Source organism: Pseudorasbora parva, chromosome 22 (genome assembly GCF_024679245.1).
Source record: "Pseudorasbora parva isolate DD20220531a chromosome 22, ASM2467924v1, whole genome shotgun sequence".
NCBI classification, from domain to species: domain Eukaryota; kingdom Metazoa; phylum Chordata; class Actinopteri; order Cypriniformes; family Gobionidae; genus Pseudorasbora; species Pseudorasbora parva.
The window spans coordinates 8,677,641-8,704,466 of NC_090193.1; the positions used below are offsets into that span (position 1 = coordinate 8,677,641).

General features: G+C 45.5%; 69 non-coding genes across 69 annotated transcripts; all 69 read left to right on the forward strand.

Annotated features, from left to right (window-relative positions):
• The first annotated feature begins 63 nt into the window (after positions 1-63).
• On the forward strand, positions 64-145 carry trnas-gcu (transfer RNA serine (anticodon GCU)). The gene has a single exon. It is a non-coding gene; the product is annotated as a tRNA-Ser (tRNA).
• Positions 146-300: 155 nt separating this feature from the next.
• Positions 301-382, forward strand: trnas-gcu (transfer RNA serine (anticodon GCU)). Its single transcript has one exon. It is a non-coding gene; the product is annotated as a tRNA-Ser (tRNA).
• A 155-nt stretch (positions 383-537) lies between these two features.
• On the forward strand, positions 538-619 carry trnas-gcu (transfer RNA serine (anticodon GCU)). The gene has a single exon. It is a non-coding gene; the product is annotated as a tRNA-Ser (tRNA).
• A 155-nt stretch (positions 620-774) lies between these two features.
• Positions 775-856, forward strand: trnas-gcu (transfer RNA serine (anticodon GCU)). Its single transcript has one exon. It is a non-coding gene; the product is annotated as a tRNA-Ser (tRNA).
• An 866-nt stretch (positions 857-1,722) lies between these two features.
• trnas-gcu (transfer RNA serine (anticodon GCU)) lies at positions 1,723-1,804 on the forward strand. The gene has a single exon. It is a non-coding gene; the product is annotated as a tRNA-Ser (tRNA).
• Positions 1,805-1,959: 155 nt separating this feature from the next.
• Positions 1,960-2,041, forward strand: trnas-gcu (transfer RNA serine (anticodon GCU)). Its single transcript has one exon. It is a non-coding gene; the product is annotated as a tRNA-Ser (tRNA).
• A 155-nt stretch (positions 2,042-2,196) lies between these two features.
• trnas-gcu (transfer RNA serine (anticodon GCU)) lies at positions 2,197-2,278 on the forward strand. Its single transcript has one exon. It is a non-coding gene; the product is annotated as a tRNA-Ser (tRNA).
• Positions 2,279-2,433: 155 nt separating this feature from the next.
• Positions 2,434-2,515, forward strand: trnas-gcu (transfer RNA serine (anticodon GCU)). Its single transcript has one exon. It is a non-coding gene; the product is annotated as a tRNA-Ser (tRNA).
• A 392-nt stretch (positions 2,516-2,907) lies between these two features.
• trnas-gcu (transfer RNA serine (anticodon GCU)) lies at positions 2,908-2,989 on the forward strand. The gene has a single exon. It is a non-coding gene; the product is annotated as a tRNA-Ser (tRNA).
• Positions 2,990-3,618: 629 nt separating this feature from the next.
• On the forward strand, positions 3,619-3,700 carry trnas-gcu (transfer RNA serine (anticodon GCU)). The gene has a single exon. It is a non-coding gene; the product is annotated as a tRNA-Ser (tRNA).
• Positions 3,701-4,092: 392 nt separating this feature from the next.
• On the forward strand, positions 4,093-4,174 carry trnas-gcu (transfer RNA serine (anticodon GCU)). Its single transcript has one exon. It is a non-coding gene; the product is annotated as a tRNA-Ser (tRNA).
• Positions 4,175-4,329: 155 nt separating this feature from the next.
• On the forward strand, positions 4,330-4,411 carry trnas-gcu (transfer RNA serine (anticodon GCU)). The gene has a single exon. It is a non-coding gene; the product is annotated as a tRNA-Ser (tRNA).
• A 155-nt stretch (positions 4,412-4,566) lies between these two features.
• trnas-gcu (transfer RNA serine (anticodon GCU)) lies at positions 4,567-4,648 on the forward strand. Its single transcript has one exon. It is a non-coding gene; the product is annotated as a tRNA-Ser (tRNA).
• Positions 4,649-4,803: 155 nt separating this feature from the next.
• Positions 4,804-4,885, forward strand: trnas-gcu (transfer RNA serine (anticodon GCU)). The gene has a single exon. It is a non-coding gene; the product is annotated as a tRNA-Ser (tRNA).
• A 392-nt stretch (positions 4,886-5,277) lies between these two features.
• On the forward strand, positions 5,278-5,359 carry trnas-gcu (transfer RNA serine (anticodon GCU)). Its single transcript has one exon. It is a non-coding gene; the product is annotated as a tRNA-Ser (tRNA).
• Positions 5,360-5,989: 630 nt separating this feature from the next.
• Positions 5,990-6,071, forward strand: trnas-gcu (transfer RNA serine (anticodon GCU)). Its single transcript has one exon. It is a non-coding gene; the product is annotated as a tRNA-Ser (tRNA).
• Positions 6,072-6,463: 392 nt separating this feature from the next.
• trnas-gcu (transfer RNA serine (anticodon GCU)) lies at positions 6,464-6,545 on the forward strand. The gene has a single exon. It is a non-coding gene; the product is annotated as a tRNA-Ser (tRNA).
• A 155-nt stretch (positions 6,546-6,700) lies between these two features.
• Positions 6,701-6,782, forward strand: trnas-gcu (transfer RNA serine (anticodon GCU)). The gene has a single exon. It is a non-coding gene; the product is annotated as a tRNA-Ser (tRNA).
• A 155-nt stretch (positions 6,783-6,937) lies between these two features.
• On the forward strand, positions 6,938-7,019 carry trnas-gcu (transfer RNA serine (anticodon GCU)). Its single transcript has one exon. It is a non-coding gene; the product is annotated as a tRNA-Ser (tRNA).
• A 155-nt stretch (positions 7,020-7,174) lies between these two features.
• trnas-gcu (transfer RNA serine (anticodon GCU)) lies at positions 7,175-7,256 on the forward strand. The gene has a single exon. It is a non-coding gene; the product is annotated as a tRNA-Ser (tRNA).
• Positions 7,257-7,648: 392 nt separating this feature from the next.
• Positions 7,649-7,730, forward strand: trnas-gcu (transfer RNA serine (anticodon GCU)). Its single transcript has one exon. It is a non-coding gene; the product is annotated as a tRNA-Ser (tRNA).
• Positions 7,731-8,359: 629 nt separating this feature from the next.
• trnas-gcu (transfer RNA serine (anticodon GCU)) lies at positions 8,360-8,441 on the forward strand. Its single transcript has one exon. It is a non-coding gene; the product is annotated as a tRNA-Ser (tRNA).
• Positions 8,442-8,833: 392 nt separating this feature from the next.
• On the forward strand, positions 8,834-8,915 carry trnas-gcu (transfer RNA serine (anticodon GCU)). Its single transcript has one exon. It is a non-coding gene; the product is annotated as a tRNA-Ser (tRNA).
• A 155-nt stretch (positions 8,916-9,070) lies between these two features.
• trnas-gcu (transfer RNA serine (anticodon GCU)) lies at positions 9,071-9,152 on the forward strand. The gene has a single exon. It is a non-coding gene; the product is annotated as a tRNA-Ser (tRNA).
• Positions 9,153-9,307: 155 nt separating this feature from the next.
• Positions 9,308-9,389, forward strand: trnas-gcu (transfer RNA serine (anticodon GCU)). The gene has a single exon. It is a non-coding gene; the product is annotated as a tRNA-Ser (tRNA).
• A 155-nt stretch (positions 9,390-9,544) lies between these two features.
• Positions 9,545-9,626, forward strand: trnas-gcu (transfer RNA serine (anticodon GCU)). The gene has a single exon. It is a non-coding gene; the product is annotated as a tRNA-Ser (tRNA).
• A 155-nt stretch (positions 9,627-9,781) lies between these two features.
• trnas-gcu (transfer RNA serine (anticodon GCU)) lies at positions 9,782-9,863 on the forward strand. The gene has a single exon. It is a non-coding gene; the product is annotated as a tRNA-Ser (tRNA).
• Positions 9,864-10,018: 155 nt separating this feature from the next.
• On the forward strand, positions 10,019-10,100 carry trnas-gcu (transfer RNA serine (anticodon GCU)). Its single transcript has one exon. It is a non-coding gene; the product is annotated as a tRNA-Ser (tRNA).
• Positions 10,101-10,966: 866 nt separating this feature from the next.
• On the forward strand, positions 10,967-11,048 carry trnas-gcu (transfer RNA serine (anticodon GCU)). The gene has a single exon. It is a non-coding gene; the product is annotated as a tRNA-Ser (tRNA).
• Positions 11,049-11,203: 155 nt separating this feature from the next.
• Positions 11,204-11,285, forward strand: trnas-gcu (transfer RNA serine (anticodon GCU)). Its single transcript has one exon. It is a non-coding gene; the product is annotated as a tRNA-Ser (tRNA).
• A 155-nt stretch (positions 11,286-11,440) lies between these two features.
• Positions 11,441-11,522, forward strand: trnas-gcu (transfer RNA serine (anticodon GCU)). Its single transcript has one exon. It is a non-coding gene; the product is annotated as a tRNA-Ser (tRNA).
• A 155-nt stretch (positions 11,523-11,677) lies between these two features.
• Positions 11,678-11,759, forward strand: trnas-gcu (transfer RNA serine (anticodon GCU)). The gene has a single exon. It is a non-coding gene; the product is annotated as a tRNA-Ser (tRNA).
• A 392-nt stretch (positions 11,760-12,151) lies between these two features.
• trnas-gcu (transfer RNA serine (anticodon GCU)) lies at positions 12,152-12,233 on the forward strand. The gene has a single exon. It is a non-coding gene; the product is annotated as a tRNA-Ser (tRNA).
• Positions 12,234-12,862: 629 nt separating this feature from the next.
• trnas-gcu (transfer RNA serine (anticodon GCU)) lies at positions 12,863-12,944 on the forward strand. The gene has a single exon. It is a non-coding gene; the product is annotated as a tRNA-Ser (tRNA).
• Positions 12,945-13,336: 392 nt separating this feature from the next.
• Positions 13,337-13,418, forward strand: trnas-gcu (transfer RNA serine (anticodon GCU)). Its single transcript has one exon. It is a non-coding gene; the product is annotated as a tRNA-Ser (tRNA).
• A 155-nt stretch (positions 13,419-13,573) lies between these two features.
• On the forward strand, positions 13,574-13,655 carry trnas-gcu (transfer RNA serine (anticodon GCU)). The gene has a single exon. It is a non-coding gene; the product is annotated as a tRNA-Ser (tRNA).
• A 155-nt stretch (positions 13,656-13,810) lies between these two features.
• On the forward strand, positions 13,811-13,892 carry trnas-gcu (transfer RNA serine (anticodon GCU)). The gene has a single exon. It is a non-coding gene; the product is annotated as a tRNA-Ser (tRNA).
• An 866-nt stretch (positions 13,893-14,758) lies between these two features.
• Positions 14,759-14,840, forward strand: trnas-gcu (transfer RNA serine (anticodon GCU)). The gene has a single exon. It is a non-coding gene; the product is annotated as a tRNA-Ser (tRNA).
• Positions 14,841-14,995: 155 nt separating this feature from the next.
• Positions 14,996-15,077, forward strand: trnas-gcu (transfer RNA serine (anticodon GCU)). The gene has a single exon. It is a non-coding gene; the product is annotated as a tRNA-Ser (tRNA).
• A 155-nt stretch (positions 15,078-15,232) lies between these two features.
• Positions 15,233-15,314, forward strand: trnas-gcu (transfer RNA serine (anticodon GCU)). Its single transcript has one exon. It is a non-coding gene; the product is annotated as a tRNA-Ser (tRNA).
• Positions 15,315-15,469: 155 nt separating this feature from the next.
• On the forward strand, positions 15,470-15,551 carry trnas-gcu (transfer RNA serine (anticodon GCU)). Its single transcript has one exon. It is a non-coding gene; the product is annotated as a tRNA-Ser (tRNA).
• Positions 15,552-15,943: 392 nt separating this feature from the next.
• trnas-gcu (transfer RNA serine (anticodon GCU)) lies at positions 15,944-16,025 on the forward strand. The gene has a single exon. It is a non-coding gene; the product is annotated as a tRNA-Ser (tRNA).
• Positions 16,026-16,654: 629 nt separating this feature from the next.
• On the forward strand, positions 16,655-16,736 carry trnas-gcu (transfer RNA serine (anticodon GCU)). The gene has a single exon. It is a non-coding gene; the product is annotated as a tRNA-Ser (tRNA).
• Positions 16,737-17,128: 392 nt separating this feature from the next.
• Positions 17,129-17,210, forward strand: trnas-gcu (transfer RNA serine (anticodon GCU)). The gene has a single exon. It is a non-coding gene; the product is annotated as a tRNA-Ser (tRNA).
• A 155-nt stretch (positions 17,211-17,365) lies between these two features.
• trnas-gcu (transfer RNA serine (anticodon GCU)) lies at positions 17,366-17,447 on the forward strand. Its single transcript has one exon. It is a non-coding gene; the product is annotated as a tRNA-Ser (tRNA).
• A 155-nt stretch (positions 17,448-17,602) lies between these two features.
• Positions 17,603-17,684, forward strand: trnas-gcu (transfer RNA serine (anticodon GCU)). Its single transcript has one exon. It is a non-coding gene; the product is annotated as a tRNA-Ser (tRNA).
• A 155-nt stretch (positions 17,685-17,839) lies between these two features.
• Positions 17,840-17,921, forward strand: trnas-gcu (transfer RNA serine (anticodon GCU)). The gene has a single exon. It is a non-coding gene; the product is annotated as a tRNA-Ser (tRNA).
• Positions 17,922-18,313: 392 nt separating this feature from the next.
• On the forward strand, positions 18,314-18,395 carry trnas-gcu (transfer RNA serine (anticodon GCU)). Its single transcript has one exon. It is a non-coding gene; the product is annotated as a tRNA-Ser (tRNA).
• A 629-nt stretch (positions 18,396-19,024) lies between these two features.
• Positions 19,025-19,106, forward strand: trnas-gcu (transfer RNA serine (anticodon GCU)). Its single transcript has one exon. It is a non-coding gene; the product is annotated as a tRNA-Ser (tRNA).
• Positions 19,107-19,498: 392 nt separating this feature from the next.
• trnas-gcu (transfer RNA serine (anticodon GCU)) lies at positions 19,499-19,580 on the forward strand. The gene has a single exon. It is a non-coding gene; the product is annotated as a tRNA-Ser (tRNA).
• A 155-nt stretch (positions 19,581-19,735) lies between these two features.
• Positions 19,736-19,817, forward strand: trnas-gcu (transfer RNA serine (anticodon GCU)). Its single transcript has one exon. It is a non-coding gene; the product is annotated as a tRNA-Ser (tRNA).
• Positions 19,818-19,972: 155 nt separating this feature from the next.
• Positions 19,973-20,054, forward strand: trnas-gcu (transfer RNA serine (anticodon GCU)). Its single transcript has one exon. It is a non-coding gene; the product is annotated as a tRNA-Ser (tRNA).
• Positions 20,055-20,209: 155 nt separating this feature from the next.
• On the forward strand, positions 20,210-20,291 carry trnas-gcu (transfer RNA serine (anticodon GCU)). The gene has a single exon. It is a non-coding gene; the product is annotated as a tRNA-Ser (tRNA).
• Positions 20,292-20,683: 392 nt separating this feature from the next.
• On the forward strand, positions 20,684-20,765 carry trnas-gcu (transfer RNA serine (anticodon GCU)). The gene has a single exon. It is a non-coding gene; the product is annotated as a tRNA-Ser (tRNA).
• A 629-nt stretch (positions 20,766-21,394) lies between these two features.
• trnas-gcu (transfer RNA serine (anticodon GCU)) lies at positions 21,395-21,476 on the forward strand. Its single transcript has one exon. It is a non-coding gene; the product is annotated as a tRNA-Ser (tRNA).
• A 392-nt stretch (positions 21,477-21,868) lies between these two features.
• Positions 21,869-21,950, forward strand: trnas-gcu (transfer RNA serine (anticodon GCU)). The gene has a single exon. It is a non-coding gene; the product is annotated as a tRNA-Ser (tRNA).
• A 156-nt stretch (positions 21,951-22,106) lies between these two features.
• trnas-gcu (transfer RNA serine (anticodon GCU)) lies at positions 22,107-22,188 on the forward strand. Its single transcript has one exon. It is a non-coding gene; the product is annotated as a tRNA-Ser (tRNA).
• A 394-nt stretch (positions 22,189-22,582) lies between these two features.
• Positions 22,583-22,664, forward strand: trnas-gcu (transfer RNA serine (anticodon GCU)). Its single transcript has one exon. It is a non-coding gene; the product is annotated as a tRNA-Ser (tRNA).
• A 155-nt stretch (positions 22,665-22,819) lies between these two features.
• trnas-gcu (transfer RNA serine (anticodon GCU)) lies at positions 22,820-22,901 on the forward strand. The gene has a single exon. It is a non-coding gene; the product is annotated as a tRNA-Ser (tRNA).
• A 155-nt stretch (positions 22,902-23,056) lies between these two features.
• On the forward strand, positions 23,057-23,138 carry trnas-gcu (transfer RNA serine (anticodon GCU)). Its single transcript has one exon. It is a non-coding gene; the product is annotated as a tRNA-Ser (tRNA).
• A 155-nt stretch (positions 23,139-23,293) lies between these two features.
• trnas-gcu (transfer RNA serine (anticodon GCU)) lies at positions 23,294-23,375 on the forward strand. The gene has a single exon. It is a non-coding gene; the product is annotated as a tRNA-Ser (tRNA).
• Positions 23,376-23,530: 155 nt separating this feature from the next.
• trnas-gcu (transfer RNA serine (anticodon GCU)) lies at positions 23,531-23,612 on the forward strand. Its single transcript has one exon. It is a non-coding gene; the product is annotated as a tRNA-Ser (tRNA).
• A 155-nt stretch (positions 23,613-23,767) lies between these two features.
• Positions 23,768-23,849, forward strand: trnas-gcu (transfer RNA serine (anticodon GCU)). Its single transcript has one exon. It is a non-coding gene; the product is annotated as a tRNA-Ser (tRNA).
• A 392-nt stretch (positions 23,850-24,241) lies between these two features.
• On the forward strand, positions 24,242-24,323 carry trnas-gcu (transfer RNA serine (anticodon GCU)). The gene has a single exon. It is a non-coding gene; the product is annotated as a tRNA-Ser (tRNA).
• A 629-nt stretch (positions 24,324-24,952) lies between these two features.
• On the forward strand, positions 24,953-25,034 carry trnas-gcu (transfer RNA serine (anticodon GCU)). Its single transcript has one exon. It is a non-coding gene; the product is annotated as a tRNA-Ser (tRNA).
• A 155-nt stretch (positions 25,035-25,189) lies between these two features.
• On the forward strand, positions 25,190-25,271 carry trnas-gcu (transfer RNA serine (anticodon GCU)). Its single transcript has one exon. It is a non-coding gene; the product is annotated as a tRNA-Ser (tRNA).
• Positions 25,272-25,663: 392 nt separating this feature from the next.
• trnas-gcu (transfer RNA serine (anticodon GCU)) lies at positions 25,664-25,745 on the forward strand. Its single transcript has one exon. It is a non-coding gene; the product is annotated as a tRNA-Ser (tRNA).
• A 629-nt stretch (positions 25,746-26,374) lies between these two features.
• On the forward strand, positions 26,375-26,456 carry trnas-gcu (transfer RNA serine (anticodon GCU)). The gene has a single exon. It is a non-coding gene; the product is annotated as a tRNA-Ser (tRNA).
• A 156-nt stretch (positions 26,457-26,612) lies between these two features.
• trnas-gcu (transfer RNA serine (anticodon GCU)) lies at positions 26,613-26,694 on the forward strand. The gene has a single exon. It is a non-coding gene; the product is annotated as a tRNA-Ser (tRNA).
• The last annotated feature ends 132 nt before the right edge of the window (positions 26,695-26,826 follow it).

The following is a 26,826-nucleotide window of genomic DNA, read 5'->3' on the forward strand; positions in this document are numbered from 1 at the left end:
TAACGTAATCATCCTAAACATAGCTGCAGAAAAACACCACATTCCAATTTCAAGCAGACGCATGACGAGGTGGCCGAGTGGTTAAGGCGATGGACTGCTAATCCATTGTGCTCTGCACACGTGGGTTCAAATCCCATCCTCGTCGATGGTTGTCTTTAGTGTTCGAGAGTGCAAGGCAAAGTTGTTTAAAGCACTTTGCTTTAACGTACTTACCACCGCTTTAACGTTTAACTACTTTAAAGTAATCATCCTAAACATAGCTGCAGAAAAACACCAGAGCCCAGTTTCATGCAGACGTGAGACGAGGTGGCCGAGTGGTTAAGGCGATGGACTGCTAATCCATTGTGCTCTGCACGCGTGGGTTCGAATCCCATCTTCGTCGTTTGATGTCTTTAGTGTTCGAGAGTGCCAGGCAGAGTTGTTTGAAGCACTTTGCTTTAATGTACCTACCACCGCTTTAACGTTTAACCACTTTAAAGTAATCATCCTAAACATAGCTGCAGAAAAACACCAGAGCCCAGTTTCATGCAGACGTGTGACGAGGTGGCCGAGTGGTTAAGGCGATGGACTGCTAATCCATTGTGCTCTGCACGCGTGGGTTCGAATCCCATCCTAGTCAATTGTTGTCTTTAGTGTTCGAGAGTGCCAGGCAAAGTTGTTTAAAGCACTTTGCTTTAACGTACTTACCACCGCTTTAACGTTTAACCACTTTAAAGTAATCATCCTAAACATAGCTGCAGAAAAACACCAGAGCCCAGTTTCATGCAGACGTGTGACGAGGTGGCCGAGTGGTTAAGGCGATGGACTGCTAATCCATTGTTCTCTGCACGCGTGGGTTCGAATCCCATCCTCGTCGATGGTTGTCTTTAGTGTTCGAGAGTGCCAGGCAAAGTTTTTTAAAGCACTTTGCTTTAACGTACTTACCACCGCTTTAACGTTTAACTACTTTAAAGTAATCATCCTAAACATAGATGCAGAAAAACATCACATCCCAGTTTCATGCAGACACGTGACGAGGTGGCCGAGTGGTTAAGGCGATGGACTGCTAATCCATTGTGCTCTGCACGCGTGGGTTCGAATACCATCTTCGTCGTTTGATGTCTTTAGTGTTCGAGAGTGCCAGGCAAAGTTGTTTGAAGCACTTTGCTTTAATGTACCTACCACCGCTTTAACGTTTAACCACTTTAAAGTAATCATCCTAAACATAGCTGCAGAAAAACACCAGAGCCCAGTTTCATGCAGACGTGTGACGAGGTGGCCGAGTGGTTAAGGCGATGCACTGCTAATCCATTGTGCTCTGCACGCGTGGGTTCGAATCCCATCCTCTTCGATGGTTGTCTTTAGTGTTCTAGAGTGCCAGGCAAAGTTGTTTAAAGCACTTTGCTTTAACGTACTTACCACCGCTTTAACGTTTAACCACTTTAAAGTAATCATCCTAAACATAGCTGCAGAAAAACACCAGAGCCCAGTTTCATGCAGACGTGTGACGAGGTGGCCGAGTGGTTAAGGCGATGGACTGCTAATCCATTGTGCTCTGCACGCGTGGGTTCGAATCTCATCCTCGTCGATGGTTGTCTTTAGTGTTCGAGAGTGCCAGGCAAAGTTTTTTAAAGCACTTTGCTTTAACGTACTTACCACCGCTTTAACGTTTAACTACTTTAAAGTAATCATCCTAAACATAGATGCAGAAAAACATCACATCCCAGTTTCATGCAGACACGTGACGAGGTGGCCGAGTGGTTAAGGCGATGGACTGCTAATCCATTGTGCTCTGCACGCGTGGGTTCGAATCCCATCCTCGTCGTTTGATGTCTTTAGTGTTCGAGAGTGCCAGGCAAAGTTGTTTGAAGCACTTTGCTTTAATGTACCTACCACCGCTTTAACGTTTAACCACTTTAACGTAATCATCCTAAACATAGCTGCAGAAAAACACCACATTCCAATTCCAAGCAGACGCATGACGAGGTGGCCGAGTGGTTAAGGCGATGGACTGCTAATCCATTGTGCTCTGCACACGTGGGTTCAAATCCCATCCTCGTCGATGGTTGTCTTTAGTGTTCGAGAGTGCAAGGCAAAGCTGTTTAAAGCACTTTGCTTTAACGTACTTACCACCGCTTTAACGTTTAACTACTTTAAAGTAATCATCCTAAACATAGCTGCAGAAAAACACCAGAGCCCAGTTTCATGCAGACGTGAGACGAGGTGGCCGAGTGGTTAAGGCGATGGACTGCTAATCCATTGTGCTCTGCACGCGTGGGTTCGAATCCCATCTTCGTCGTTTGATGTCTTTAGTGTTCGAGAGTGCCAGGCAAAGTTGTTTGAAGCACTTTGCTTTAATGTACCTACCACCGCTTTAACGTTTAACCACTTTAAAGTAATCATCCTAAACATAGCTGCAGAAAAACACCAGAGCCCAGTTTCATGCAGACGTGTGACGAGGTGGCCGAGTGGTTAAGGCGATGGACTGCTAATCCATTGTGCTCTGCACGCGTGGGTTCGAATCCCATCCTCGTCGATTGTTGTCTTTAGTGTTCGAGAGTGCCAGGCAAAGTTGTTTAAAGCACTTTGCTTTAACGTACTTACCACCGCTTTAACGTTTAACCACTTTAAAGTAATCATCCTAAACATAGCTGCAGAAAAACACCAGAGCCCAGTTTCATGCAGACGTGTGACGAGGTGGCCGAGTGGTTAAGGCGATGGACTGCTAATCCATTGTGCTCTGCACGTGTGGGTTTGAATCCCATCCTCGTCGATGGTTGTCTTTAGTGTTCGAGAGTGCCAGGCAAAGTTTTTTAAAGCACTTTGCTTTAACGTACTTACCACCGCTTTAACGTTTAACTACTTTAAAGTAATCATCCTAAACATATATGCAGAAAAACATCACATCCCAGTTTCATGCAGACACGTGACGAGGTGGCCGAGTGGTTAAGGCGATGGACTGCTAATCCATTGTGCTCTGCACGCGTGGGTTCGAATCCCATCCTCGTCGTTTGATGTCTTTAGTGTTCGAGAGTGCCAGGCAAAGTTGTTTGAAGCACTTTGCTTTAATGTACCTACCACCGCTTTAACGTTTAACCACTTTAAAGTAATCATCCTAAACATAGCTGCAGAAAAACACCAGAGCCCAGTTTCATGCAGACGTGTGACGAGGTGGCCGAGTGGTTAAGGCGATGGACTGCTAATCCATTGTGCTCTGCACGCGTGGGTTCGAATCTCATCCTCGTCGATGGTTGTCTTTAGTGTTCGAGAGTGCCAGGCAAAGTTTTTTAAAGCACTTTGCTTTAACGTACTTACCACCGCTTTAACGTTTAACTACTTTAATGTAATCATCCTAAACATAGCTGCAGAAAAACACCCCATCCCAGTTTAATGCAGCCGCGTGACGAGGTGGCCGAGTGGTTAAGGCGATGGTTTGCTAATCCATTGTGCTCTGGACGCGTGGGTTTGAAACCCATCCTCAACGATGGTTGTCTTTAGTGTTCGAGAGTGCCAGGCAAAGTTTTTTAAAGCACTTTGCTTTAACGTACTTACCACCGCTTTAACGTTTAACTACTTTAAAGTAATCATCCTCAACATAGATGCAGAAAAAAATCACATCCCAGTTTCATGCAGACACGTGACGAGGTGGCCGAGTGGTTAAGGCGATGGACTGCTAATCCATTGTGCTCTGCACGCGTGGGTTCGAATCCCATCCTCGTCGTTTGATGTCTTTAGTGTTCGAGAGTGCCAGGCAAAGTTGTTTGAAGCACTTTGCTTTAATTTACCTACCACCGCTTTAACGTTTAACCACTTTAACGTAATCATCCTAAACATAGCTGTAGAAAAACACCCCATCCCATTTTAATTCAGCCGCGTGACGAGGTGGCTGAGTGGTTAAGGCGATGGACTGCTAATCCATGGTGCTCTGCACGCGTTGGTTCGAATCCCATCCTCGTCGATGGTTGTCTTTAGTGTTCGAGAGTGCAAGGCAAAGTTGTTTAAAGCACTTTGCTTTAACGTACTTACCACCGCTTTAACGTTTAACTACTTTAAAGTAATCATCCTAAACATAGATGCAGAAAAACATCACATCCCAGTTTCATGCAGACACGTGACGAGGTGGCCGAGTGGTTAAGGCGATGGACTGCTAATCCATTGTGCTCTGCACGCGTGGGTTCGAATCCCATCCTCGTCGTTTGATGTCTTTAGTGTTCGAGAGTGCCAGGCAAAGTTGTTTGAAGCACTTTGCTTTAATGTACCTACCACCGCTTTAACGTTTAACCACTTTAACGTAATCATCCTAAACATAGCTGCAGAAAAACACCACATTCCAATTCCAAGCAGACGCATGACGAGGTGGCCGAGTGGTTAAGGCGATGGACTGCTAATCCATTGTGCTCTGCACACGTGGGTTCAAATCCCATCCTCGTCGATGGTTGTCTTTAGTGTTCGAGAGTGCAAGGCAAAGCTGTTTAAAGCACTTTGCTTTAACGTACTTACCACCGCTTTAACGTTTAACTACTTTAAAGTAATCATCCTAAACATAGCTGCAGAAAAACACCAGAGCCCAGTTTCATGCAGACGTGAGACGAGGTGGCCGAGTGGTTAAGGCGATGGACTGCTAATCCATTGTGCTCTGCACGCGTGGGTTCGAATCCCATCTTTGTCGTTTGATGTCTTTAGTGTTCGAGAGTGCCAGGCAAAGTTGTTTGAAGCACTTTGCTTTAATGTACCTACCACCGCTTTAACGTTTAACCACTTTAAAGTAATCATCCTAAACATAGCTGCAGAAAAACACCAGAGCCCAGTTTCATGCAGACGTGTGACGAGGTGGCCGAGTGGTTAAGGCGATGGACTGCTAATCCATTGTGCTCTGCACGCGTGGGTTCGAATCCCATCCTCGTCGATTGTTGTCTTTAGTGTTCGAGAGTGCCAGGCAAAGTTGTTTAAAGCACTTTGCTTTAACGTACTTACCACCGCTTTAACGTTTAACCACTTTAAAGTAATCATCCTAAACATAGCTGCAGAAAAACACCAGAGCCCAGTTTCATGCAGACGTGTGACGAGGTGGCCGAGTGGTTAAGGCGATGGACTGCTAATCCATTGTGCTCTGCACGTGTGGGTTTGAATCCCATCCTCGTCGATGGTTGTCTTTAGTGTTCGAGAGTGCCAGGCAAAGTTTTTTAAAGCACTTTGCTTTAACGTACTTACCACCGCTTTAACGTTTAACTACTTTAAAGTAATCATCCTAAACATAGATGCAGAAAAACATCACATCCCAGTTTCATGCAGACACGTGACGAGGTGGCCGAGTGGTTAAGGCGATGGACTGCTAATCCATTGTGCTCTGCACGCGTGGGTTCGAATCCCATCCTCGTCGTTTGATGTCTTTAGTGTTCGAGAGTGCCAGGCAAAGTTGTTTGAAGCACTTTGCTTTAATGTACCTACCACCGCTTTAACGTTTAACCACTTTAAAGTAATCATCCTAAACATAGCTGCAGAAAAACACCAGAGCCCAGTTTCATGCAGACGTGTGACGAGGTGGCCGAGTGGTTAAGGCGATGGACTGCTAATCCATTGTGCTCTGCACGCGTGGGTTCGAATCTCATCCTCGTCGATGGTTGTCTTTAGTGTTCGAGAGTGCCAGGCAAAGTTTTTTAAAGCACTTTGCTTTAACGTACTTACCACCGCTTTAACGTTTAACTACTTTAATGTAATCATCCTAAACATAGCTGCAGAAAAACACCCCATCCCAGTTTAATGCAGCCGCGTGACGAGGTGGCCGAGTGGTTAAGGCGATGGTTTGCTAATCCATTGTGCTCTGGACGCGTGGGTTTGAAACCCATCCTCAACGATGGTTGTCTTTAGTGTTCGAGAGTGCCAGGCAAAGTTTTTTAAAGCACTTTGCTTTAACGTACTTACCACCGCTTTAACGTTTAACTACTTTAAAGTAATCATCCTCAACATAGATGCAGAAAAAAAATCACATCCCAGTTTCATGCAGACACGTGACGAGGTGGCCGAGTGGTTAAGGCGATGGACTGCTAATCCATTGTGCTCTGCACGCGTGGGTTCGAATCCCATCCTCGTCGTTTGATGTCTTTAGTGTTCGAGAGTGCCAGGCAAAGTTGTTTGAAGCACTTTGCTTTAATTTACCTACCACCGCTTTAACGTTTAACCACTTTAACGTAATCATCCTAAACATAGCTGTAGAAAAACACCCCATCCCATTTTAATTCAGCCGCGTGACGAGGTGGCTGAGTGGTTAAGGCGATGGACTGCTAATCCATGGTGCTCTGCACGCGTTGGTTCGAATCCCATCCTCGTCGATGGTTGTCTTTAGTGTTCGAGAGTGCAAGGCAAAGTTGTTTAAAGCACTTTGCTGTAACGTACTTACCACCGCTTTAACGTTTAACTACTTTAAAGTAATCATCCTAAACATAGATGCAGAAAAACATCACATCCCAGTTTCATGCAGACACGTGACGAGGTGGCCGAGTGGTTAAGGCGATGGACTGCTAATCCATTGTGCTCTGCACGCGTGGGTTCGAATCCCATCCTCGTCGTTTGATGTCTTTAGTGTTCGAGAGTGCCAGGCAAAGTTGTTTGAAGCACTTTGCTTTAATGTACCTACCACCGCTTTAACGTTTAACCACTTTAACGTAATCATCCTAAACATAGCTGCAGAAAAACACCACATTCCAATTCCAAGCAGACGCATGACGAGGTGGCCGAGTGGTTAAGGCGATGGACTGCTAATCCATTGTGCTCTGCACACGTGGGTTCAAATCCCATCCTCGTCGATGGTTGTCTTTAGTGTTCGAGAGTGCAAGGCAAAGCTGTTTAAAGCACTTTGCTTTAACGTACTTACCACCGCTTTAACGTTTAACTACTTTAAAGTAATCATCCTAAACATAGCTGCAGAAAAACACCAGAGCCCAGATTCATGCAGACGTGAGACGAGGTGGCCGAGTGGTTAAGGCGATGGACTGCTAATCCATTGTGCTCTGCATGCGTGGGTTCGAATCCCATCTTCGTCGTTTGATGTCTTTAGTGTTCGAGAGTGCCAGGCAAAGTTGTTTGAAGCACTTTGCTTTAATGTACCTACCACCGCTTTAACGTTTAACCACTTTAAAGTAATCATCCTAAACATAGCTGCAGAAAAACACCAGAGCCCAGTTTCATGCAGACGTGTGACGAGGTGGCCGAGTGGTTAAGGCGATGGACTGCTAATCCATTGTGCTCTGCACGCGTGGGTTCGAATCCCATCCTCGTCGATTGTTGTCTTTAGTGTTCGAGAGTGCCAGGCAAAGTTGTTTAAAGCACTTTGCTTTAACGTACTTACCACCGCTTTAACGTTTAACCACTTTAAAGTAATCATCCTAAACATAGCTGCAGAAAAACACCAGAGCCCAGTTTCATGCAGACGTGTGACGAGGTGGCCGAGTGGTTAAGGCGATGGACTGCTAATCCATTGTGCTCTGCACGTGTGGGTTTGAATCCCATCCTCGTCGATGGTTGTCTTTAGTGTTCGAGAGTGCCAGGCAAAGTTTTTTAAAGCACTTTGCTTTAACGTACTTACCACCGCTTTAACGTTTAACTACTTTAAAGTAATCATCCTAAACATAGATGCAGAAAAACATCACATCCCAGTTTCATGCAGACACGTGACGAGGTGGCCGAGTGGTTAAGGCGATGGACTGCTAATCCATTGTGCTCTGCACGCGTGGGTTCGAATCCCATCCTCGTCGTTTGATGTCTTTAGTGTTCGAGAGTGCCAGGCAAAGTTGTTTGAAGCACTTTGCTTTAATGTACCTACCACCGCTTTAACGTTTAACCACTTTAAAGTAATCATCCTAAACATAGCTGCAGAAAAACACCAGAGCCCAGTTTCATGCAGACGTGTGACGAGGTGGCCGAGTGGTTAAGGCGATGGACTGCTAATCCATTGTGCTCTGCACGCGTGGGTTCGAATCTCATCCTCGTCGATGGTTGTCTTTAGTGTTCGAGAGTGCCAGGCAAAGTTTTTTAAAGCACTTTGCTTTAACGTACTTACCACCGCTTTAACGTTTAACTACTTTAATGTAATCATCCTAAACATAGCTGCAGAAAAACACCCCATCCCAGTTTAATGCAGCCGCGTGACGAGGTGGCCGAGTGGTTAAGGCGATGGTTTGCTAATCCATTGTGCTCTGGACGCGTGGGTTTGAAACCCATCCTCAACGATGGTTGTCTTTAGTGTTCGAGAGTTTCAGGCAAAGTTTTTTAAAGCACTTTGCTTTAACGTACTTACCACCGCTTTAACGTTTAACTACTTTAAAGTAATCATCCTCAACATAGATGCAGAAAAAAATCACATCCCAGTTTCATGCAGACACGTGACGAGGTGGCCGAGTGGTTAAGGCGATGGACTGCTAATCCATTGTGCTCTGCACGCGTGGGTTCGAATCCCATCCTCGTCGTTTGATGTCTTTAGTGTTCGAGAGTGCCAGGCAAAGTTGTTTGAAGCACTTTGCTTTAATTTACCTACCACCGCTTTAACGTTTAACCACTTTAACGTAATCATCCTAAACATAGCTGAAGAAAAACACCACATTCCAATTTCAAGCAGACGCATGACGAGGTGGCTGAGTGGTTAAGGCGATGGACTGCTAATCCATTGTGCTCTGCACACGTGGGTTCAAATCCCATCCTCGTCGATGGTTGTCTTTAGTGTTCGAGAGTGCAAGGCAAAGTTGTTTAAAGCACTTTGCTTTAACGTACTTACCACCGCTTTAACGTTTAACTACTTTAAAGTAATCATCCTAAACATAGCTGCAGAAAAACACCAGAGCCCAGTTTCATGCAGACGTGAGACGAGGTGGCCGAGTGGTTAAGGCGATGGACTGCTAATCCATTGTGCTCTGCACGCGTGGGTTCGAATCCCATCTTCGTCGTTTGATGTCTTTAGTGTTCGAGAGTGCCAGGCAAAGTTGTTTGAAGCACTTTGCTTTAATGTACCTACCACCGCTTTAACGTTTAACCACTTTAAAGTAATCATCCTAAACATAGCTGCAGAAAAACACCAGAGCCCAGTTTCATGCAGACGTGTGACGAGGTGGCCGAGTGGTTAAGGCGATGGACTGCTAATCCATTGTGCTCTGCACGCGTGGGTTCGAATCCCATCCTCGTCGATGGTTGTCTTTAGTGTTCGAGAGTGCCAGGCAAAGTTTTTTAAAGCACTTTGCTTTAACGTACTTACCACCGCTTTAACGTTTAACTACTTTAAAGTAATCATCCTAAACATAGATGCAGAAAAACATCACATCCCAGTTTCATGCAGACACGTGACGAGGTGGCCGAGTGGTTAAGGCGATGGACTGCTAATCCATTGTGCTCTGCACGCGTGGGTTCGAATCCCATCCTCGTCGATGGTTGTCTTTAGTGTTCGAGAGTGCCAGGCAAAGTTTTTTAAAGCACTTTGCTTTAACGTACTTACCACCGCTTTAACGTTTAACTACTTTAAAGTAATCATCCTAAACATAGATGCAGAAAAACATCACATCCCAGTTTCATGCAGACACGTGACGAGGTGGCCGAGTGGTTAAGGCAATGGACTGCTAATCCATTGTGCTCTGCACGCGTGGGTTCGAATCCCATCCTCGTCGTTTGATGTCTTTTGTGTTCGAGAGTGCCAGGCAAAGTTGTTTGAAGCACTTTGCTTTAATGTACCTACCACCGCTTTAACGTTTAACCACTTTAACGTAATCATCCTAAACATAGCTGCAGAAAAACACCACATTCCAATTTCAAGCAGACGCATGACGAGGTGGCCGAGTGGTTAAGGCGATGGACTGCTAATCCATTGTGCTCTGCACACGTGGGTTCAAATCCCATCCTCGTCGATGGTTGTCTTTAGTGTTCGAGAGTGCAAGGCAAAGTTGTTTAAAGCACTTTGCTTTAACGTACTTACCACCGCTTTAACGTTTAACTACTTTAAAGTAATCATCCTAAACATAGCTGCAGAAAAACACCAGAGCCCAGTTTCATGCAGACGTGAGACGAGGTGGCCGAGTGGTTAAGGCGATGGACTGCTAATCCATTGTGCTCTGCACGCGTGGGTTCGAATCCCATCTTCGTCGTTTGATGTCTTTAGTGTTCGAGAGTGCCAGGCAGAGTTGTTTGAAGCACTTTGCTTTAATGTACCTACCACCGCTTTAACGTTTAACCACTTTAAAGTAATCATCCTAAACATAGCTGCAGAAAAACACCAGAGCCCAGTTTCATGCAGACGTGTGACGAGGTGGCCGAGTGGTTAAGGCGATGGACTGCTAATCCATTGTGCTCTGCACGCGTGGGTTCGAATACCATCTTCGTCGTTTGATGTCTTTAGTGTTCGAGAGTGCCAGGCAAAGTTGTTTGAAGCACTTTGCTTTAATGTACCTACCACCGCTTTAACGTTTAACCACTTTAAAGTAATCATCCTAAACATAGCTGCAGAAAAACACCAGAGCCCAGTTTCATGCAGACGTGTGACGAGGTGGCCGAGTGGTTAAGGCGATGCACTGCTAATCCATTGTGCTCTGCACGCGTGGGTTCGAATCCCATCCTCTTCGATGGTTGTCTTTAGTGTTCTAGAGTGCCAGGCAAAGTTGTTTAAAGCACTTTGCTTTAACGTACTTACCACCGCTTTAACGTTTAACCACTTTAAAGTAATCATCCTAAACATAGCTGCAGAAAAACACCAGAGCCCAGTTTCATGCAGACGTGTGACGAGGTGGCCGAGTGGTTAAGGCGATGGACTGCTAATCCATTGTGCTCTGCACGCGTGGGTTCGAATCTCATCCTCGTCGATGGTTGTCTTTAGTGTTCGAGAGTGCCAGGCAAAGTTTTTTAAAGCACTTTGCTTTAACGTACTTACCACCGCTTTAACGTTTAACTACTTTAAAGTAATCATCCTAAACATAGATGCAGAAAAACATCACATCCCAGTTTCATGCAGACACGTGACGAGGTGGCCGAGTGGTTAAGGCGATGGACTGCTAATCCATTGTGCTCTGCACGCGTGGGTTCGAATCCCATCCTCGTCGTTTGATGTCTTTAGTGTTCGAGAGTGCCAGGCAAAGTTGTTTGAAGCACTTTGCTTTAATGTACCTACCACCGCTTTAACGTTTAACCACTTTAACGTAATCATCCTAAACATAGCTGCAGAAAAACACCACATTCCAATTCCAAGCAGACGCATGACGAGGTGGCCGAGTGGTTAAGGCGATGGACTGCTAATCCATTGTGCTCTGCACACGTGGGTTCAAATCCCATCCTCGTCGATGGTTGTCTTTAGTGTTCGAGAGTGCAAGGCAAAGCTGTTTAAAGCACTTTGCTTTAACGTACTTACCACCGCTTTAACGTTTAACTACTTTAAAGTAATCATCCTAAACATAGCTGCAGAAAAACACCAGAGCCCAGTTTCATGCAGACGTGAGACGAGGTGGCCGAGTGGTTAAGGCGATGGACTGCTAATCCATTGTGCTCTGCACGCGTGGGTTCGAATCCCATCTTCGTCGTTTGATGTCTTTAGTGTTCGAGAGTGCCAGGCAAAGTTGTTTGAAGCACTTTGCTTTAATGTACCTACCACCGCTTTAACGTTTAACCACTTTAAAGTAATCATCCTAAACATAGCTGCAGAAAAACACCAGAGCCCAGTTTCATGCAGACGTGTGACGAGGTGGCCGAGTGGTTAAGGCGATGGACTGCTAATCCATTGTGCTCTGCACGCGTGGGTTCGAATCCCATCCTCGTCGATTGTTGTCTTTAGTGTTCGAGAGTGCCAGGCAAAGTTGTTTAAAGCACTTTGCTTTAACGTACTTACCACCGCTTTAACGTTTAACCACTTTAAAGTAATCATCCTAAACATAGCTGCAGAAAAACACCAGAGCCCAGTTTCATGCAGACGTGTGACGAGGTGGCCGAGTGGTTAAGGCGATGGACTGCTAATCCATTGTGCTCTGCACGTGTGGGTTTGAATCCCATCCTCGTCGATGGTTGTCTTTAGTGTTCGAGAGTGCCAGGCAAAGTTTTTTAAAGCACTTTGCTTTAACGTACTTACCACCGCTTTAACGTTTAACTACTTTAAAGTAATCATCCTAAACATATATGCAGAAAAACATCACATCCCAGTTTCATGCAGACACGTGACGAGGTGGCCGAGTGGTTAAGGCGATGGACTGCTAATCCATTGTGCTCTGCACGCGTGGGTTCGAATCCCATCCTCGTCGTTTGATGTCTTTAGTGTTCGAGAGTGCCAGGCAAAGTTGTTTGAAGCACTTTGCTTTAATGTACCTACCACCGCTTTAACGTTTAACCACTTTAAAGTAATCATCCTAAACATAGCTGCAGAAAAACACCAGAGCCCAGTTTCATGCAGACGTGTGACGAGGTGGCCGAGTGGTTAAGGCGATGGACTGCTAATCCATTGTGCTCTGCACGCGTGGGTTCGAATCTCATCCTCGTCGATGGTTGTCTTTAGTGTTCGAGAGTGCCAGGCAAAGTTTTTTAAAGCACTTTGCTTTAACGTACTTACCACCGCTTTAACGTTTAACTACTTTAATGTAATCATCCTAAACATAGCTGCAGAAAAACACCCCATCCCAGTTTAATGCAGCCGCGTGACGAGGTGGCCGAGTGGTTAAGGCGATGGTTTGCTAATCCATTGTGCTCTGGACGCGTGGGTTTGAAACCCATCCTCAACGATGGTTGTCTTTAGTGTTCGAGAGTGCCAGGCAAAGTTTTTTAAAGCACTTTGCTTTAACGTACTTACCACCGCTTTAACGTTTAACTACTTTAAAGTAATCATCCTCAACATAGATGCAGAAAAAAATCACATCCCAGTTTCATGCAGACACGTGACGAGGTGGCCGAGTGGTTAAGGCGATGGACTGCTAATCCATTGTGCTCTGCACGCGTGGGTTCGAATCCCATCCTCGTCGTTTGATGTCTTTAGTGTTCGAGAGTGCCAGGCAAAGTTGTTTGAAGCACTTTGCTTTAATTTACCTACCACCGCTTTAACGTTTAACCACTTTAACGTAATCATCCTAAACATAGCTGTAGAAAAACACCCCATCCCATTTTAATTCAGCCGCGTGACGAGGTGGCTGAGTGGTTAAGGCGATGGACTGCTAATCCATGGTGCTCTGCACGCGTTGGTTCGAATCCCATCCTCGTCGATGGTTGTCTTTAGTGTTCGAGAGTGCAAGGCAAAGTTGTTTAAAGCACTTTGCTTTAACGTACTTACCACCGCTTTAACGTTTAACTACTTTAAAGTTATCATCCTAAACATAGATGCAGAAAAACATCACATCCCAGTTTCATGCAGACACGTGACGAGGTGGCCGAGTGGTTAAGGCGATGGACTGCTAATCCATTGTGCTCTGCACGCGTGGGTTCGAATCCCATCCTCGTCGTTTGATGTCTTTAGTGTTCGAGAGTGCCAGGCAAAGTTGTTTGAAGCACTTTGCTTTAATGTACCTACCACCGCTTTAACGTTTAACCACTTTAACGTAATCATCCTAAACATAGCTGCAGAAAAACACCACATTCCAATTTCAAGCAGACGCATGACGAGGTGGCCGAGTGGTTAAGGCGATGGACTGCTAATCCATTGTGCTCTGCACACGTGGGTTCAAATCCCATCCTCGTCGATGGTTGTCTTTAGTGTTCGAGAGTGCAAGGCAAAGTTGTTTAAAGCACTTTGCTTTAACGTACTTACCACCGCTTTAACGTTTAACTACTTTAAAGTAATCATCCTAAACATAGCTGCAGAAAAACACCAGAGCCCAGTTTCATGCAGACGTGAGACGAGGTGGCCGAGTGGTTAAGGCGATGGACTGCTAATCCATTGTGCTCTGCACGCGTGGGTTCGAATCCCATCTTCGTCGTTTGATGTCTTTAGTGTTCGAGAGTGCCAGGCAGAGTTGTTTGAAGCACTTTGCTTTAATGTACCTACCACCGCTTTAACGTTTAACCACTTTAAAGTAATCATCCTAAACATAGCTGCAGAAAAACACCAGAGCCCAGTTTCATGCAGACGTGTGACGAGGTGGCCGAGTGGTTAAGGCGATGGACTGCTAATCCATTGTGCTCTGCACGCGTGGGTTCGAATACCATCTTCGTCGTTTGATGTCTTTAGTGTTCGAGAGTGCCAGGCAAAGTTGTTTGAAGCACTTTGCTTTAATGTACCTACCACCGCTTTAACGTTTAACCACTTTAAAGTAATCATCCTAAACATAGCTGCAGAAAAACACCAGAGCCCAGTTTCATGCAGACGTGTGACGAGGTGGCCGAGTGGTTAAGGCGATGCACTGCTAATCCATTGTGCTCTGCACGCGTGGGTTCGAATCCCATCCTCTTCGATGGTTGTCTTTAGTGTTCTAGAGTGCCAGGCAAAGTTGTTTAAAGCACTTTGCTTTAACGTACTTACCACCGCTTTAACGTTTAACCACTTTAAAGTAATCATCCTAAACATAGCTGCAGAAAAACACCAGAGCCCAGTTTCATGCAGACGTGTGACGAGGTGGCCGAGTGGTTAAGGCGATGGACTGCTAATCCATTGTGCTCTGCACGCGTGGGTTCGAATCTCATCCTCGTCGATGGTTGTCTTTAGTGTTCGAGAGTGCCAGGCAAAGTTTTTTAAAGCACTTTGCTTTAACGTACTTACCACCGCTTTAACGTTTAACTACTTTAAAGTAATCATCCTAAACATAGATGCAGAAAAACATCACATCCCAGTTTCATGCAGACACGTGACGAGGTGGCCGAGTGGTTAAGGCGATGGACTGCTAATCCATTGTGCTCTGCACGCGTGGGTTCGAATCCCATCCTCGTCGTTTGATGTCTTTAGTGTTCGAGAGTGCCAGGCAAAGTTGTTTGAAGAACTTTGCTTTAATGTACCTACCACCGCTTTAACGTTTAACCACTTTAACGTAATCATCCTAAACATAGCTGCAGAAAAACACCACATTCCAATTCCAAGCAGACGCATGACGAGGTGGCCGAGTGGTTAAGGCGATGGACTGCTAATCCATTGTGCTCTGCACACGTGGGTTCAAATCCCATCCTCGTCGATGGTTGTCTTTAGTGTTCGAGAGTGCAAGGCAAAGCTGTTTAAAGCACTTTGCTTTAACGTACTTACCACCGCTTTAACGTTTAACTACTTTAAAGTAATCATCCTAAACATAGCTGCAGAAAAACACCAGAGCCCAGTTTCATGCAGACGTGAGACGAGGTGGCCGAGTGGTTAAGGCGATGGACTGCTAATCCATTGTGCTCTGCACGCGTGGGTTCGAATCCCATCTTCGTCGTTTGATGTCTTTAGTGTTCGAGAGTGCCAGGCAAAGTTGTTTGAAGCACTTTGCTTTAATGTACCTACCACCGCTTTAACGTTTAACCACTTTAAAGTAATCATCCTAAACATAGCTGCAGAAAAACACCAGAGCCCAGTTTCATGCAGACGTGTGACGAGGTGGCCGAGTGGTTAAGGCGATGGACTGCTAATCCATTGTGCTCTGCACGCGTGGGTTCGAATCCCATCCTCGTCGATTGTTGTCTTTAGTGTTCGAGAGTGCCAGGCAAAGTTGTTTAAAGCACTTTGCTTTAACGTACTTACCACCGCTTTAACGTTTAACCACTTTAAAGTAATCATCCTAAACATAGCTGCAGAAAAACACCAGAGCCCAGTTTCATGCAGACGTGTGACGAGGTGGCCGAGTGGTTAAGGCGATGGACTGCTAATCCATTGTGCTCTGCACGTGTGGGTTTGAATCCCATCCTCGTCGATGGTTGTCTTTAGTGTTCGAGAGTGCCAGGCAAAGTTTTTTAAAGCACTTTGCTTTAACGTACTTACCACCACTTTAACGTTTAACTACTTTAAAGTAATCATCCTAAACATATATGCAGAAAAACATCACATCCCAGTTTCATGCAGACACGTGACGAGGTGGCCGAGTGGTTAAGGCGATGGACTGCTAATCCATTGTGCTCTGCACGCGTGGGTTCGAATCCCATCCTCGTCGTTTGATGTCTTTAGTGTTCGAGAGTGCCAGGCAAAGTTGTTTGAAGCACTTTGCTTTAATGTACCTACCACCGCTTTAACGTTTAACCACTTTAAAGTAATCATCCTAAACATAGCTGCAGAAAAACACCAGAGCCCAGTTTCATGCAGACGTGTGACGAGGTGGCCGAGTGGTTAAGGCGATGGACTGCTAATCCATTGTGCTCTGCACGCGTGGGTTCGAATCTCATCCTCGTCGATGGTTGTCTTTAGTGTTCGAGAGTGCCAGGCAAAGTTTTTTAAAGCACTTTGCTTTAACGTACTTACCACCGCTTTAACGTTTAACTACTTTAATGTAATCATCCTAAACATAGCTGCAGAAAAACACCCCATCCCAGTTTAATGCAGCCGCGTGACGAGGTGGCCGAGTGGTTAAGGCGATGGTTTGCTAATCCATTGTGCTCTGGACGCGTGGGTTTGAAACCCATCCTCAACGATGGTTGTCTTTAGTGTTCGAGAGTGCCAGGCAAAGTTTTTTAAAGCACTTTGCTTTAACGTACTTACCACCGCTTTAACGTTTAACTACTTTAAAGTAATCATCCTCAACATAGATGCAGAAAAAAATCACATCCCAGTTTCATGCAGACACGTGACGAGGTGGCCGAGTGGTTAAGGCGATGGACTGCTAATCCATTGTGCTCTGCACGCGTGGGTTCGAATCCCATCCTCGTCGTTTGATGTCTTTAGTGTTCGAGAGTGCCAGGCAAAGTTGTTTGAAGCACTTTGCTTTAATTTACCTACCACCGCTTTAACGTTTAACCACTTTAACGTAATCATCCTAAACATAGCTGTAGAAAAACACCCCATCCCATTTTAATTCAGCCGCGTGACGAGGTGGCTGAGTGGTTAAGGCGATGGACTGCTAATCCATGGTGCTCTGCACGCGTTGGTTCGAATCCCATCCTCGTCGATGGTTGTCTTTAGTGTTCGAGAGTGCAAGGCAAAGTTGTTTAAAGCACTTTGCTTTAACGTACTTACCACCGCTTTAACGTTTAACTACTTTAAAGTTATCATCCTAAACATAGATGCAGAAAAACATCACATCCCAGTTTCATGCAGACACGTGACGAGGTGGCCGAGTGGTTAAGGCGATGGACTGCTAATCCATTGTGCTCTGCACGCGTGGGTTCGAATCCCATCCTCGTCGTTTGATGTCTTTAGTGTTCGAGAGTGCCAGGCAAAGTTGTTTGAAGCACTTTGCTTTAATGTACCTACCACCGCTTTAACGTTTAACCACTTTAACGTAATCATCCTAAACATAGCTGCAGAAAAACACCACATTCCAATTCCAAGCAGACGCATGACGAGGTGGCCGAGTGGTTAAGGCGATGGACTGCTAATCCATTGTGCTCTGCACACGTGGGTTCAAATCCCATCCTCGTCGATGGTTGTCTTTAGTGTTCGAGAGTGCAAGGCAAAGCTGTTTAAAGCACTTTGCTTTAACGTACTTACCACCGCTTTAACGTTTAACTACTTTAAAGTAATCATCCTAAACATAGCTGCAGAAAAACACCAGAGCCCAGTTTCATGCAGACGTGAGACGAGGTGGCCGAGTGGTTAAGGCGATGGACTGCTAATCCATTGTGCTCTGCACGCGTGGGTTCGAATCCCATCTTCGTCGTTTGATGTCTTTAGTGTTCGAGAGTGCCAGGCAAAGTTGTTTGAAGCACTTTGCTTTAATGTACCTACCACCGCTTTAACGTTTAACCACTTTAAAGTAATCATCCTAAACATAGCTGCAGAAAAACACCAGAGCCCAGTTTCATGCAGACGTGTGACGAGGTGGCCGAGTGGTTAAGGCGATGGACTGCTAATCCATTGTGCTCTGCACGCGTGGGTTCGAATCCCATCCTCGTCGATTGTTGTCTTTAGTGTTCGAGAGTGCCAGGCAAAGTTGTTTAAAGCACTTTGCTTTAACGTACTTACCACCGCTTTAACGTTTAACCACTTTAAAGTAATCATCCTAAACATAGCTGCAGAAAAACACCAGAGCCCAGTTTCATGCAGACGTGTGACGAGGTGGCCGAGTGGTTAAGGCGATGGACTGCTAATCCATTGTGCTCTGCACGTGTGGGTTTGAATCCCATCCTCGTCGATGGTTGTCTTTAGTGTTCGAGAGTGCCAGGCAAAGTTTTTTAAAGCACTTTGCTTTAACGTACTTACCACCGCTTTAACGTTTAACTACTTTAAAGTAATCATCCTAAACATAGATGCAGAAAAACATCACATCCCAGTTTCATGCAGACACGTGACGAGGTGGCCGAGTGGTTAAGGCGATGGACTGCTAATCCATTGTGCTCTGCACGCGTGGGTTCGAATCCCATCCTCGTCGTTTGATGTCTTTAGTGTTCGAGAGTGCCAGGCAAAGTTGTTTGAAGCACTTTGCTTTAATGTACCTACCACCGCTTTAACGTTTAACCACTTTAAAGTAATCATCCTAAACATAGCTGCAGAAAAACACCAGAGCCCAGTTTCATGCAGACGTGTGACGAGGTGGCCGAGTGGTTAAGGCGATGGACTGCTAATCCATTGTGCTCTGCACGCGTGGGTTCGAATCTCATCCTCGTCGATGGTTGTCTTTAGTGTTCGAGAGTGCCAGGCAAAGTTTTTTAAAGCACTTTGCTTTAACGTACTTACCACCGCTTTAACGTTTAACTACTTTAATGTAATCATCCTAAACATAGCTGCAGAAAAACACCCCATCCCAGTTTAATGCAGCCGCGTGACGAGGTGGCCGAGTGGTTAAGGCGATGGTTTGCTAATCCATTGTGCTCTGGACGCGTGGGTTTGAAACCCATCCTCAACGATGGTTGTCTTTAGTGTTCGAGAGTGCCAGGCAAAGTTTTTTAAAGCACTTTGCTTTAACGTACTTACCACCGCTTTAACGTTTAACTACTTTAAAGTAATCATCCTCAACATAGATGCAGAAAAAAATCACATCCCAGTTTCATGCAGACACGTGACGAGGTGGCCGAGTGGTTAAGGCGATGGACTGCTAATCCATTGTGCTCTGCACGCGTGGGTTCGAATCCCATCCTCGTCGTTTGATGTCTTTAGTGTTCGAGAGTGCCAGGCAAAGTTGTTTGAAGCACTTTGCTTTAATTTACCTACCACCGCTTTAACGTTTAACCACTTTAACGTAATCATCCTAAACATAGCTGTAGAAAAACACCCCATCCCATTTTAATTCAGCCGCGTGACGAGGTGGCTGAGTGGTTAAGGCGATGGACTGCTAATCCATGGTGCTCTGCACGCGTTGGTTCGAATCCCATCCTCGTCGATGGTTGTCTTTAGTGTTCGAGAGTGCAAGGCAAAGTTGTTTAAAGCACTTTGCTGTAACGTACTTACCACCGCTTTAATGTTTAACTACTTTAAAGTAATCATCCTAAACATAGATGCAGAAAAACATCACATCCCAGTTTCATGCAGACACGTGACGAGGTGGCCGAGTGGTTAAGGCGATGGACTGCTAATCCATTGTGCTCTGCACGCGTGGGTTCGAATCCCATCCTCGTCGTTTGATGTCTTTAGTGTTCGAGAGTGCCAGGCAAAGTTGTTTGAAGCACTTTGCTTTAATGTACCTACCACCGCTTTAACGTTTAACCACTTTAACGTAATCATCCTAAACATAGCTGCAGAAAAACACCACATTCCAATTCCAAGCAGACGCATGACGAGGTGGCCGAGTGGTTAAGGCGATGGACTGCTAATCCATTGTGCTCTGCACACGTGGGTTCAAATCCCATCCTCGTCGATGGTTGTCTTTAGTGTTCGAGAGTGCAAGGCAAAGCTGTTTAAAGCACTTTGCTTTAACGTACTTACCACCGCTTTAACGTTTAACTACTTTAAAGTAATCATCCTAAACATAGCTGCAGAAAAACACCAGAGCCCAGATTCATGCAGACGTGAGACGAGGTGGCCGAGTGGTTAAGGCGATGGACTGCTAATCCATTGTGCTCTGCATGCGTGGGTTCGAATCCCATCTTCGTCGTTTGATGTCTTTAGTGTTCGAGAGTGCCAGGCAAAGTTGTTTGAAGCACTTTGCTTTAATGTACCTACCACCGCTTTAACGTTTAACCACTTTAAAGTAATCATCCTAAACATAGCTGCAGAAAAACACCAGAGCCCAGTTTCATGCAGACGTGTGACGAGGTGGCCGAGTGGTTAAGGCGATGGACTGCTAATCCATTGTGCTCTGCACGCGTGGGTTCGAATCCCATCCTCGTCGATTGTTGTCTTTAGTGTTCGAGAGTGCCAGGCAAAGTTGTTTAAAGCACTTTGCTTTAACGTACTTACCACCGCTTTAACGTTTAACCACTTTAAAGTAATCATCCTAAACATAGCTGCAGAAAAACACCAGAGCCCAGTTTCATGCAGACGTGTGACGAGGTGGCCGAGTGGTTAAGGCGATGGACTGCTAATCCATTGTGCTCTGCACGTGTGGGTTTGAATCCCATCCTCGTCTATGGTTGTCTTTAGTGTTCGAGAGTGCCAGGCAAAGTTTTTTAAAGCACTTTGCTTTAACGTACTTACCACCGCTTTAACGTTTAACTACTTTAAAGTAATCATCCTAAACATAGATGCAGAAAAACATCACATCCCAGTTTCATGCAGACACGTGACGAGGTGGCCGAGTGGTTAAGGCGATGGACTGCTAATCCATTGTGCTCTGCACGCGTGGGTTCGAATCCCATCCTCGTCGTTTGATGTCTTTAGTGTTCGAGAGTGCCAGGCAAAGTTGTTTGAAGCACTTTGCTTTAATGTACCTACCACCGCTTTAACGTTTAACCACTTTAAAGTAATCATCCTAAACATAGCTGCAGAAAAACACCAGAGCCCAGTTTCATGCAGACGTGTGACGAGGTGGCCGAGTGGTTAAGGCGATGGACTGCTAATCCATTGTGCTCTGCACGCGTGGGTTCGAATCTCATCCTCGTCGATGGTTGTCTTTAGTGTTCGAGAGTGCCAGGCAAAGTTTTTTAAAGCACTTTGCTTTAACGTACTTACCACCGCTTTAACGTTTAACTACTTTAATGTAATCATCCTAAACATAGCTGCAGAAAAACACCCCATCCCAGTTTAATGCAGCCGCGTGACGAGGTGGCCGAGTGGTTAAGGCGATGGTTTGCTAATCCATTGTGCTCTGGACGCGTGGGTTTGAAACCCATCCTCAACGATGGTTGTCTTTAGTGTTCGAGAGTTCCAGGCAAAGTTTTTTAAAGCACTTTGCTTTAACGTACTTACCACCGCTTTAACGTTTAACTACTTTAAAGTAATCATCCTCAACATAGATGCAGAAAAAAATCACATCCCAGTTTCATGCAGACACGTGACGAGGTGGCCGAGTGGTTAAGGCGATGGACTGCTAATCCATTGTGCTCTGCACGCGTGGGTTCGAATCCCATCCTCGTCGTTTGATGTCTTTAGTGTTCGAGAGTGCCAGGCAAAGTTGTTTGAAGCACTTTGCTTTAATTTACCTACCACCGCTTTAACGTTTAACCACTTTAACGTAATCATCCTAAACATAGCTGTAGAAAAACACCCCATCCCATTTTAATTCAGCCGCGTGACGAGGTGGCTGAGTGGTTAAGGCGATGGACTGCTAATCCATGGTGCTCTGCACGCGTTGGTTCGAATCCCATCCTCGTCGATGGTTGTCTTTAGTGTTCGAGAGTGCAAGGCAAAGTTGTTTAAAGCACTTTGCTTTAACGTACTTACCACCGCTTTAACGTTTAACTACTTTAAAGTAATCATCCTAAACATAGCTGCAGAAAAACACCAGAGCCCAGTTTCATGCAGACGTGAGACGAGGTGGCCGAGTGGTTAAGGCGATGGACTGCTAATCCATTGTGCTCTGCACGCGTGGGTTCGAATCCCATCTTCGTCGTTTGATGTCTTTAGTGTTCGAGAGTGCCAGGCAAAGTTGTTTGAAGCACTTTGCTTTAATGTACCTACCACCGCTTTAACAGTTAACCACTTTAAAGTAATCATCCTAAACATAGCTGCAGAAAAACACCAGAGCCAAAGTTCCTTGTAGACGCATGACGAGGTGGCCGAGTGGTTAAGGCGATGGACTGCTAATCCATTGTGCTCTGCACGCGTGGGTTCGAATCCCATCTTCGTCGTTTGATGTCTTTAGTGTTCGAGAGTGCCAGGCAAAGTTGTTTGAAGCACTTTGCTTTAATGTACCTACCACCGCTTTAACGTTTAACCACTTTAAAGTAATCATCCTAAACATAGCTGCAGAAAAACACCAGAGCCAAAGTTCCTTGTAGACGCATGACGAGGTGGCCGAGTGGTTAAGGCGATGGACTGCTAATCCATTGTGCTCTGCACACGTGGGTTCAAATCCCATCCTCAACGATGGTTGTCTTTAGTGTTCGAGAGTGCCAGGCAAAGTTGTTTAAAGCACTTTGGTTTAACGGACTTACCACCGCTTTAACGTTTAACTACTTTAAAGTAATCATCCTAAACATAGCTGCAGAAAAACACCAGAGCCAAAGTTCCTTGTAGACGAATGACGAGGTGGCCGAGTGGTTAAGGCGATGGACTGCTAATCCATTGTGCTCTGCACACGTGGGTTCAAATCCCATCCTCGTCGATGGTTGTCTTTAGTGTTCGAGAGTGCAAGGCAAAGTTGTTTAAAGCACTTTGCTTTAACGTACTTACCACCGCTTTAACGTTTAACTACTTTAAAGTAATCATCCTAAACATAGCTGCAGAAAAACACCAGAGCCCAGTTTCATGCAGACGTGAGACGAGGTGGCCGAGTGGTTAAGGCGATGGACTGCTAATCCATTGTGCTCTGCACGCGTGGGTTCGAATCCCATCTTCGTCGTTTGATGTCTTTAGTGTTCGAGAGTGCCAGGCAAAGTTGTTTGAAGCACTTTGCTTTAATGTACCTACCACCGCTTTAACGTTTAACCACTTTAAAGTAATCATCCTAAACATAGCTGCAGAAAAACACCAGAGCCCAGTTTCATGCAGACGTGTGACGAGGTGGCCGAGTGGTTAAGGCGATGAACTGCTAATCCATTGTGCTCTGCACGCGTGGGTTCGAATCCCATCCTCGTCGATGGTTGTCTTTAGTGTTCGAGAGTGCCAGGCAAAGTTGTTTAAAGCACTTTGCTTTAACGTACTTACCACCGCTTTAACGTTTAACCACTTTAAAGTAATCATCCTAAACATAGCTGCAGAAAAACACCCCATCCCAGTTTAATGCAGCCGCGTGACGAGGTGGCCGAGTGGTTAAGGCGATGGACTGCTAATCCATTGTGCTCTGCACGCGTGGGTTCGAATCCCATCCTCGTCGATGGTTGTCTTTAGTGTTCGAGAGTGCCAGGCAAAGTTTTTTAAAGCACTTTGCTTTAACGTACTTACCACCACTTTAACGTTTAACTACTTTAAAGTAATCATCCTAAACATAGATGCAGAAAAACATCACATCCCAGTTTCATGCAGACATGTGACGAGGTGGCCGAGTGGTTAAGGCGATGGACTGCTAATCCATTGTGCTCTGCACGCGTGGGTTAGAATCCCATCCTCGTCGTTTGATGTCTTTAGTGTTCGAGAGTGCCAGGCAAAGTTGTTTGAAGCACTTTGCTTTAATGTACCTACCACCGCTTTAACGTTTAACCACTTTAACGTAATCATCCTAAACATAGCTGCAGAAAAACACCACATTCCAATTTCAAGCAGACGCATGACGAGGTGGCCGAGTGGTTAAGGCGATGGACTGCTAATCCATTGTGCTCTGCACACGTGGGTTCAAATCCCATCCTCGTCGATAGTTGTCTTTAGTGTTCGAGAGTGCAAGGCAAAGTTGTTTAAAGCACTTTGCTTTAACATACTTACCACCGCTTTAACGTTTAACTACTTTAAAGTAATCATCCTAAACATAGCTGCAGAAAAACACCAGAGCCCAGTTTCATGCAGACGTGAGACGAGTTGGCCGAGTGGTTAAGGCGATGGACTGCTAATCCATTGTGCTCTGCACGCGTGGGTTCGAATCCCATCCTCGTCGTTTGATGTCTTTAGTGTTCGAGAGTGCCAGGCAAAGTTGTTTGAAGCACTTTGCTTTAACGTACTTACCACCGCTTTAACGTTTAACCACTTTAAAGTAATCATCCTAAACATAGCTGCAGAAAAACACCAGAGCCCAGTTTCATGCAGACGTGTGACGAGGTGGCCGAGTGGTTAAGGCGATGGACTGCTAATCCATTGTTCTCTGCACGCGTGGGTTCGAATCCCATCCTCGTCGATGGTTGTCTTTAGTGTTCGAGAGTGCCAGGCAAAGTTTTTTAAAGCACTTTGCTTTAACGTACTTACCACCGCTTTAACGTTTAACTACTTTAAAGTAATCATCCTAAACATAGATGCAGAAAAACATCACATCCCAGTTTCATGCAGACACGTGACGAGGTGGCCGAGTGGTTAAGGCGATGGACTGCTAATCCATTGTGCTCTGCACGCGTGGGTTCGAATACCATCTTCGTCGTTTGATGTCTTTAGTGTTCGAGAGTGCCAGGCAAAGTTGTTTGAAGCACTTTGCTTTAATGTACCTACCACCGCTTTAACGTTTAACCACTTTAAAGTAATCATCCTAAACATAGCTGCAGAAAAACACCAGAGCCCAGTTTCATGCAGACGTGTGACGAGGTGGCCGAGTGGTTAAGGCGATGCACTGCTAATCCATTGTGCTCTGCACGCGTGGGTTCGAATCCCATCCTCTTCGATGGTTGTCTTTAGTGTTCGAGAGTGCCAGGCAAAGTTGTTTAAAGCACTTTGCTTTAACGTACTTACCACCGCTTTAACGTTTAACCACTTTAAAGTAATCATCCTAAACATAGCTGCAGAAAAACACCAGAGCCCAGTTTCATGCAGACGTGTGACGAGGTGGCCGAGTGGTTAAGGCGATGGACTGCTAATCCATTGTGCTCTGCACGCGTGGGTTCGAATCCCATCTTCGTCGTTTGATGTCTTTAGTGTTCGAGAGTGCCAGGCAAAGTTGTTTGAAGCACTTTGCTTTAATGTACCTACCACCGCTTTAACGTTTAACCACTTTAAAGTAATCATCCTAAACATAGCTGCAGAAAAACACCAGAGCCCAGTTTCATGCAGACGTGTGACGAGGTGGCCGAGTGGTTAAGGCGATGGACTGCTAATCCATTGTGCTCTGCACGCGTGGGTTCGAATCCCATCCTCGTCGATTGTTGTCTTTAGTGTTCGAGAGTGCCAGGCAAAGTTGTTTAAAGCACTTTGCTTTAACGTACTTACCACCGCTTTAACGTTTAACCACTTTAAAGTAATCATCCTAAACATAGCTGCAGAAAAACACCAGAGCCCAGTTTCATGCAGACGTGTGACGAGGTGGCCGAGTGGTTAAGGCGATGGACTGCTAATCCATTGTGCTCTGCACGTGTGGGTTTGAATCCCATCCTCGTCGATGGTTGTCTTTAGTGTTCGAGAGTGCCAGGCAAAGTTTTTTAAAGCACTTTGCTTTAACGTACTTACCACCGCTTTAACGTTTAACTACTTTAAAGTAATCATCCTAAACATAGATGCAGAAAAACATCACATCCCAGTTTCATGCAGACACGTGACGAGGTGGCCGAGTGGTTAAGGCAATGGACTGCTAATCCATTGTGCTCTGCACGCGTGGGTTCGAATCCCATCCTCGTCGTTTGATGTCTTTAGTGTTCGAGAGTGCCAGGCAAAGTTGTTTGAAGCACTTTGCTTTAATGTACCTACCACCGCTTTAACGTTTAACCACTTTAAAGTAATCATCCTAAACATAGCTGCAGAAAAACACCAGAGCCCAGTTTCATGCAGACGTGTGACGAGGTGGCCGAGTGGTTAAGGCGATGGACTGCTAATCCATTGTGCTCTGCACGCGTGGGTTCGAATCTCATCCTCGTCGATGGTTGTCTTTAGTGTTCGAGAGTGCCAGGCAAAGTTTTTTAAAGCACTTTGCTTTAACGTACTTACCACCGCTTTAACGTTTAACTACTTTAATGTAATCATCCTAAACATAGCTGCAGAAAAACACCCCATCCCAGTTTAATGCAGCCGCGTGACGAGGTGGCCGAGTGGTTAAGGCGATGGTTTGCTAATCCATTGTGCTCTGGACGCGTGGGTTTGAAACCCATCCTCAACGATGGTTGTCTTTAGTGTTCGAGAGTGCCAGGCAAAGTTTTTTAAAGCACTTTGCTTTAACGTACTTACCACCGCTTTAACGTTTAACTACTTTAAAGTAATCATCCTCAACATAGATGCAGAAAAAAATCACATCCCAGTTTCATGCAGACACGTGACGAGGTGGCCGAGTGGTTAAGGCGATGGACTGCTAATCCATTGTGCTCTGCACGCGTGGGTTCGAATCCCATCTTCGTCGTTTGATGTCTTTAGTGTTCGAGAGTGCCAGGCAAAGTTGTTTGAAGCACTTTGCTTTAATGTACCTACCACCGCTTTAACAGTTAACCACTTTAAAGTAATCATCCTAAACATAGCTGCAGAAAAACACCAGAGCCAAAGTTCCTTGTAGACGCATGACGAGGTGGCCGAGTGGTTAAGGCGATGGACTGCTAATCCATTGTGCTCTGCACGCGTGGGTTCGAATCCCATCTTCGTCGTTTGATGTCTTTAGTGTTCGAGAGTGCCAGGCAAAGTTGTTTGAAGCACTTTGCTTTAATGTACCTACCACCGCTTTAACGTTTAACCACTTTAAAGTAATCATCCTAAACATAGCTGCAGAAAAACACCAG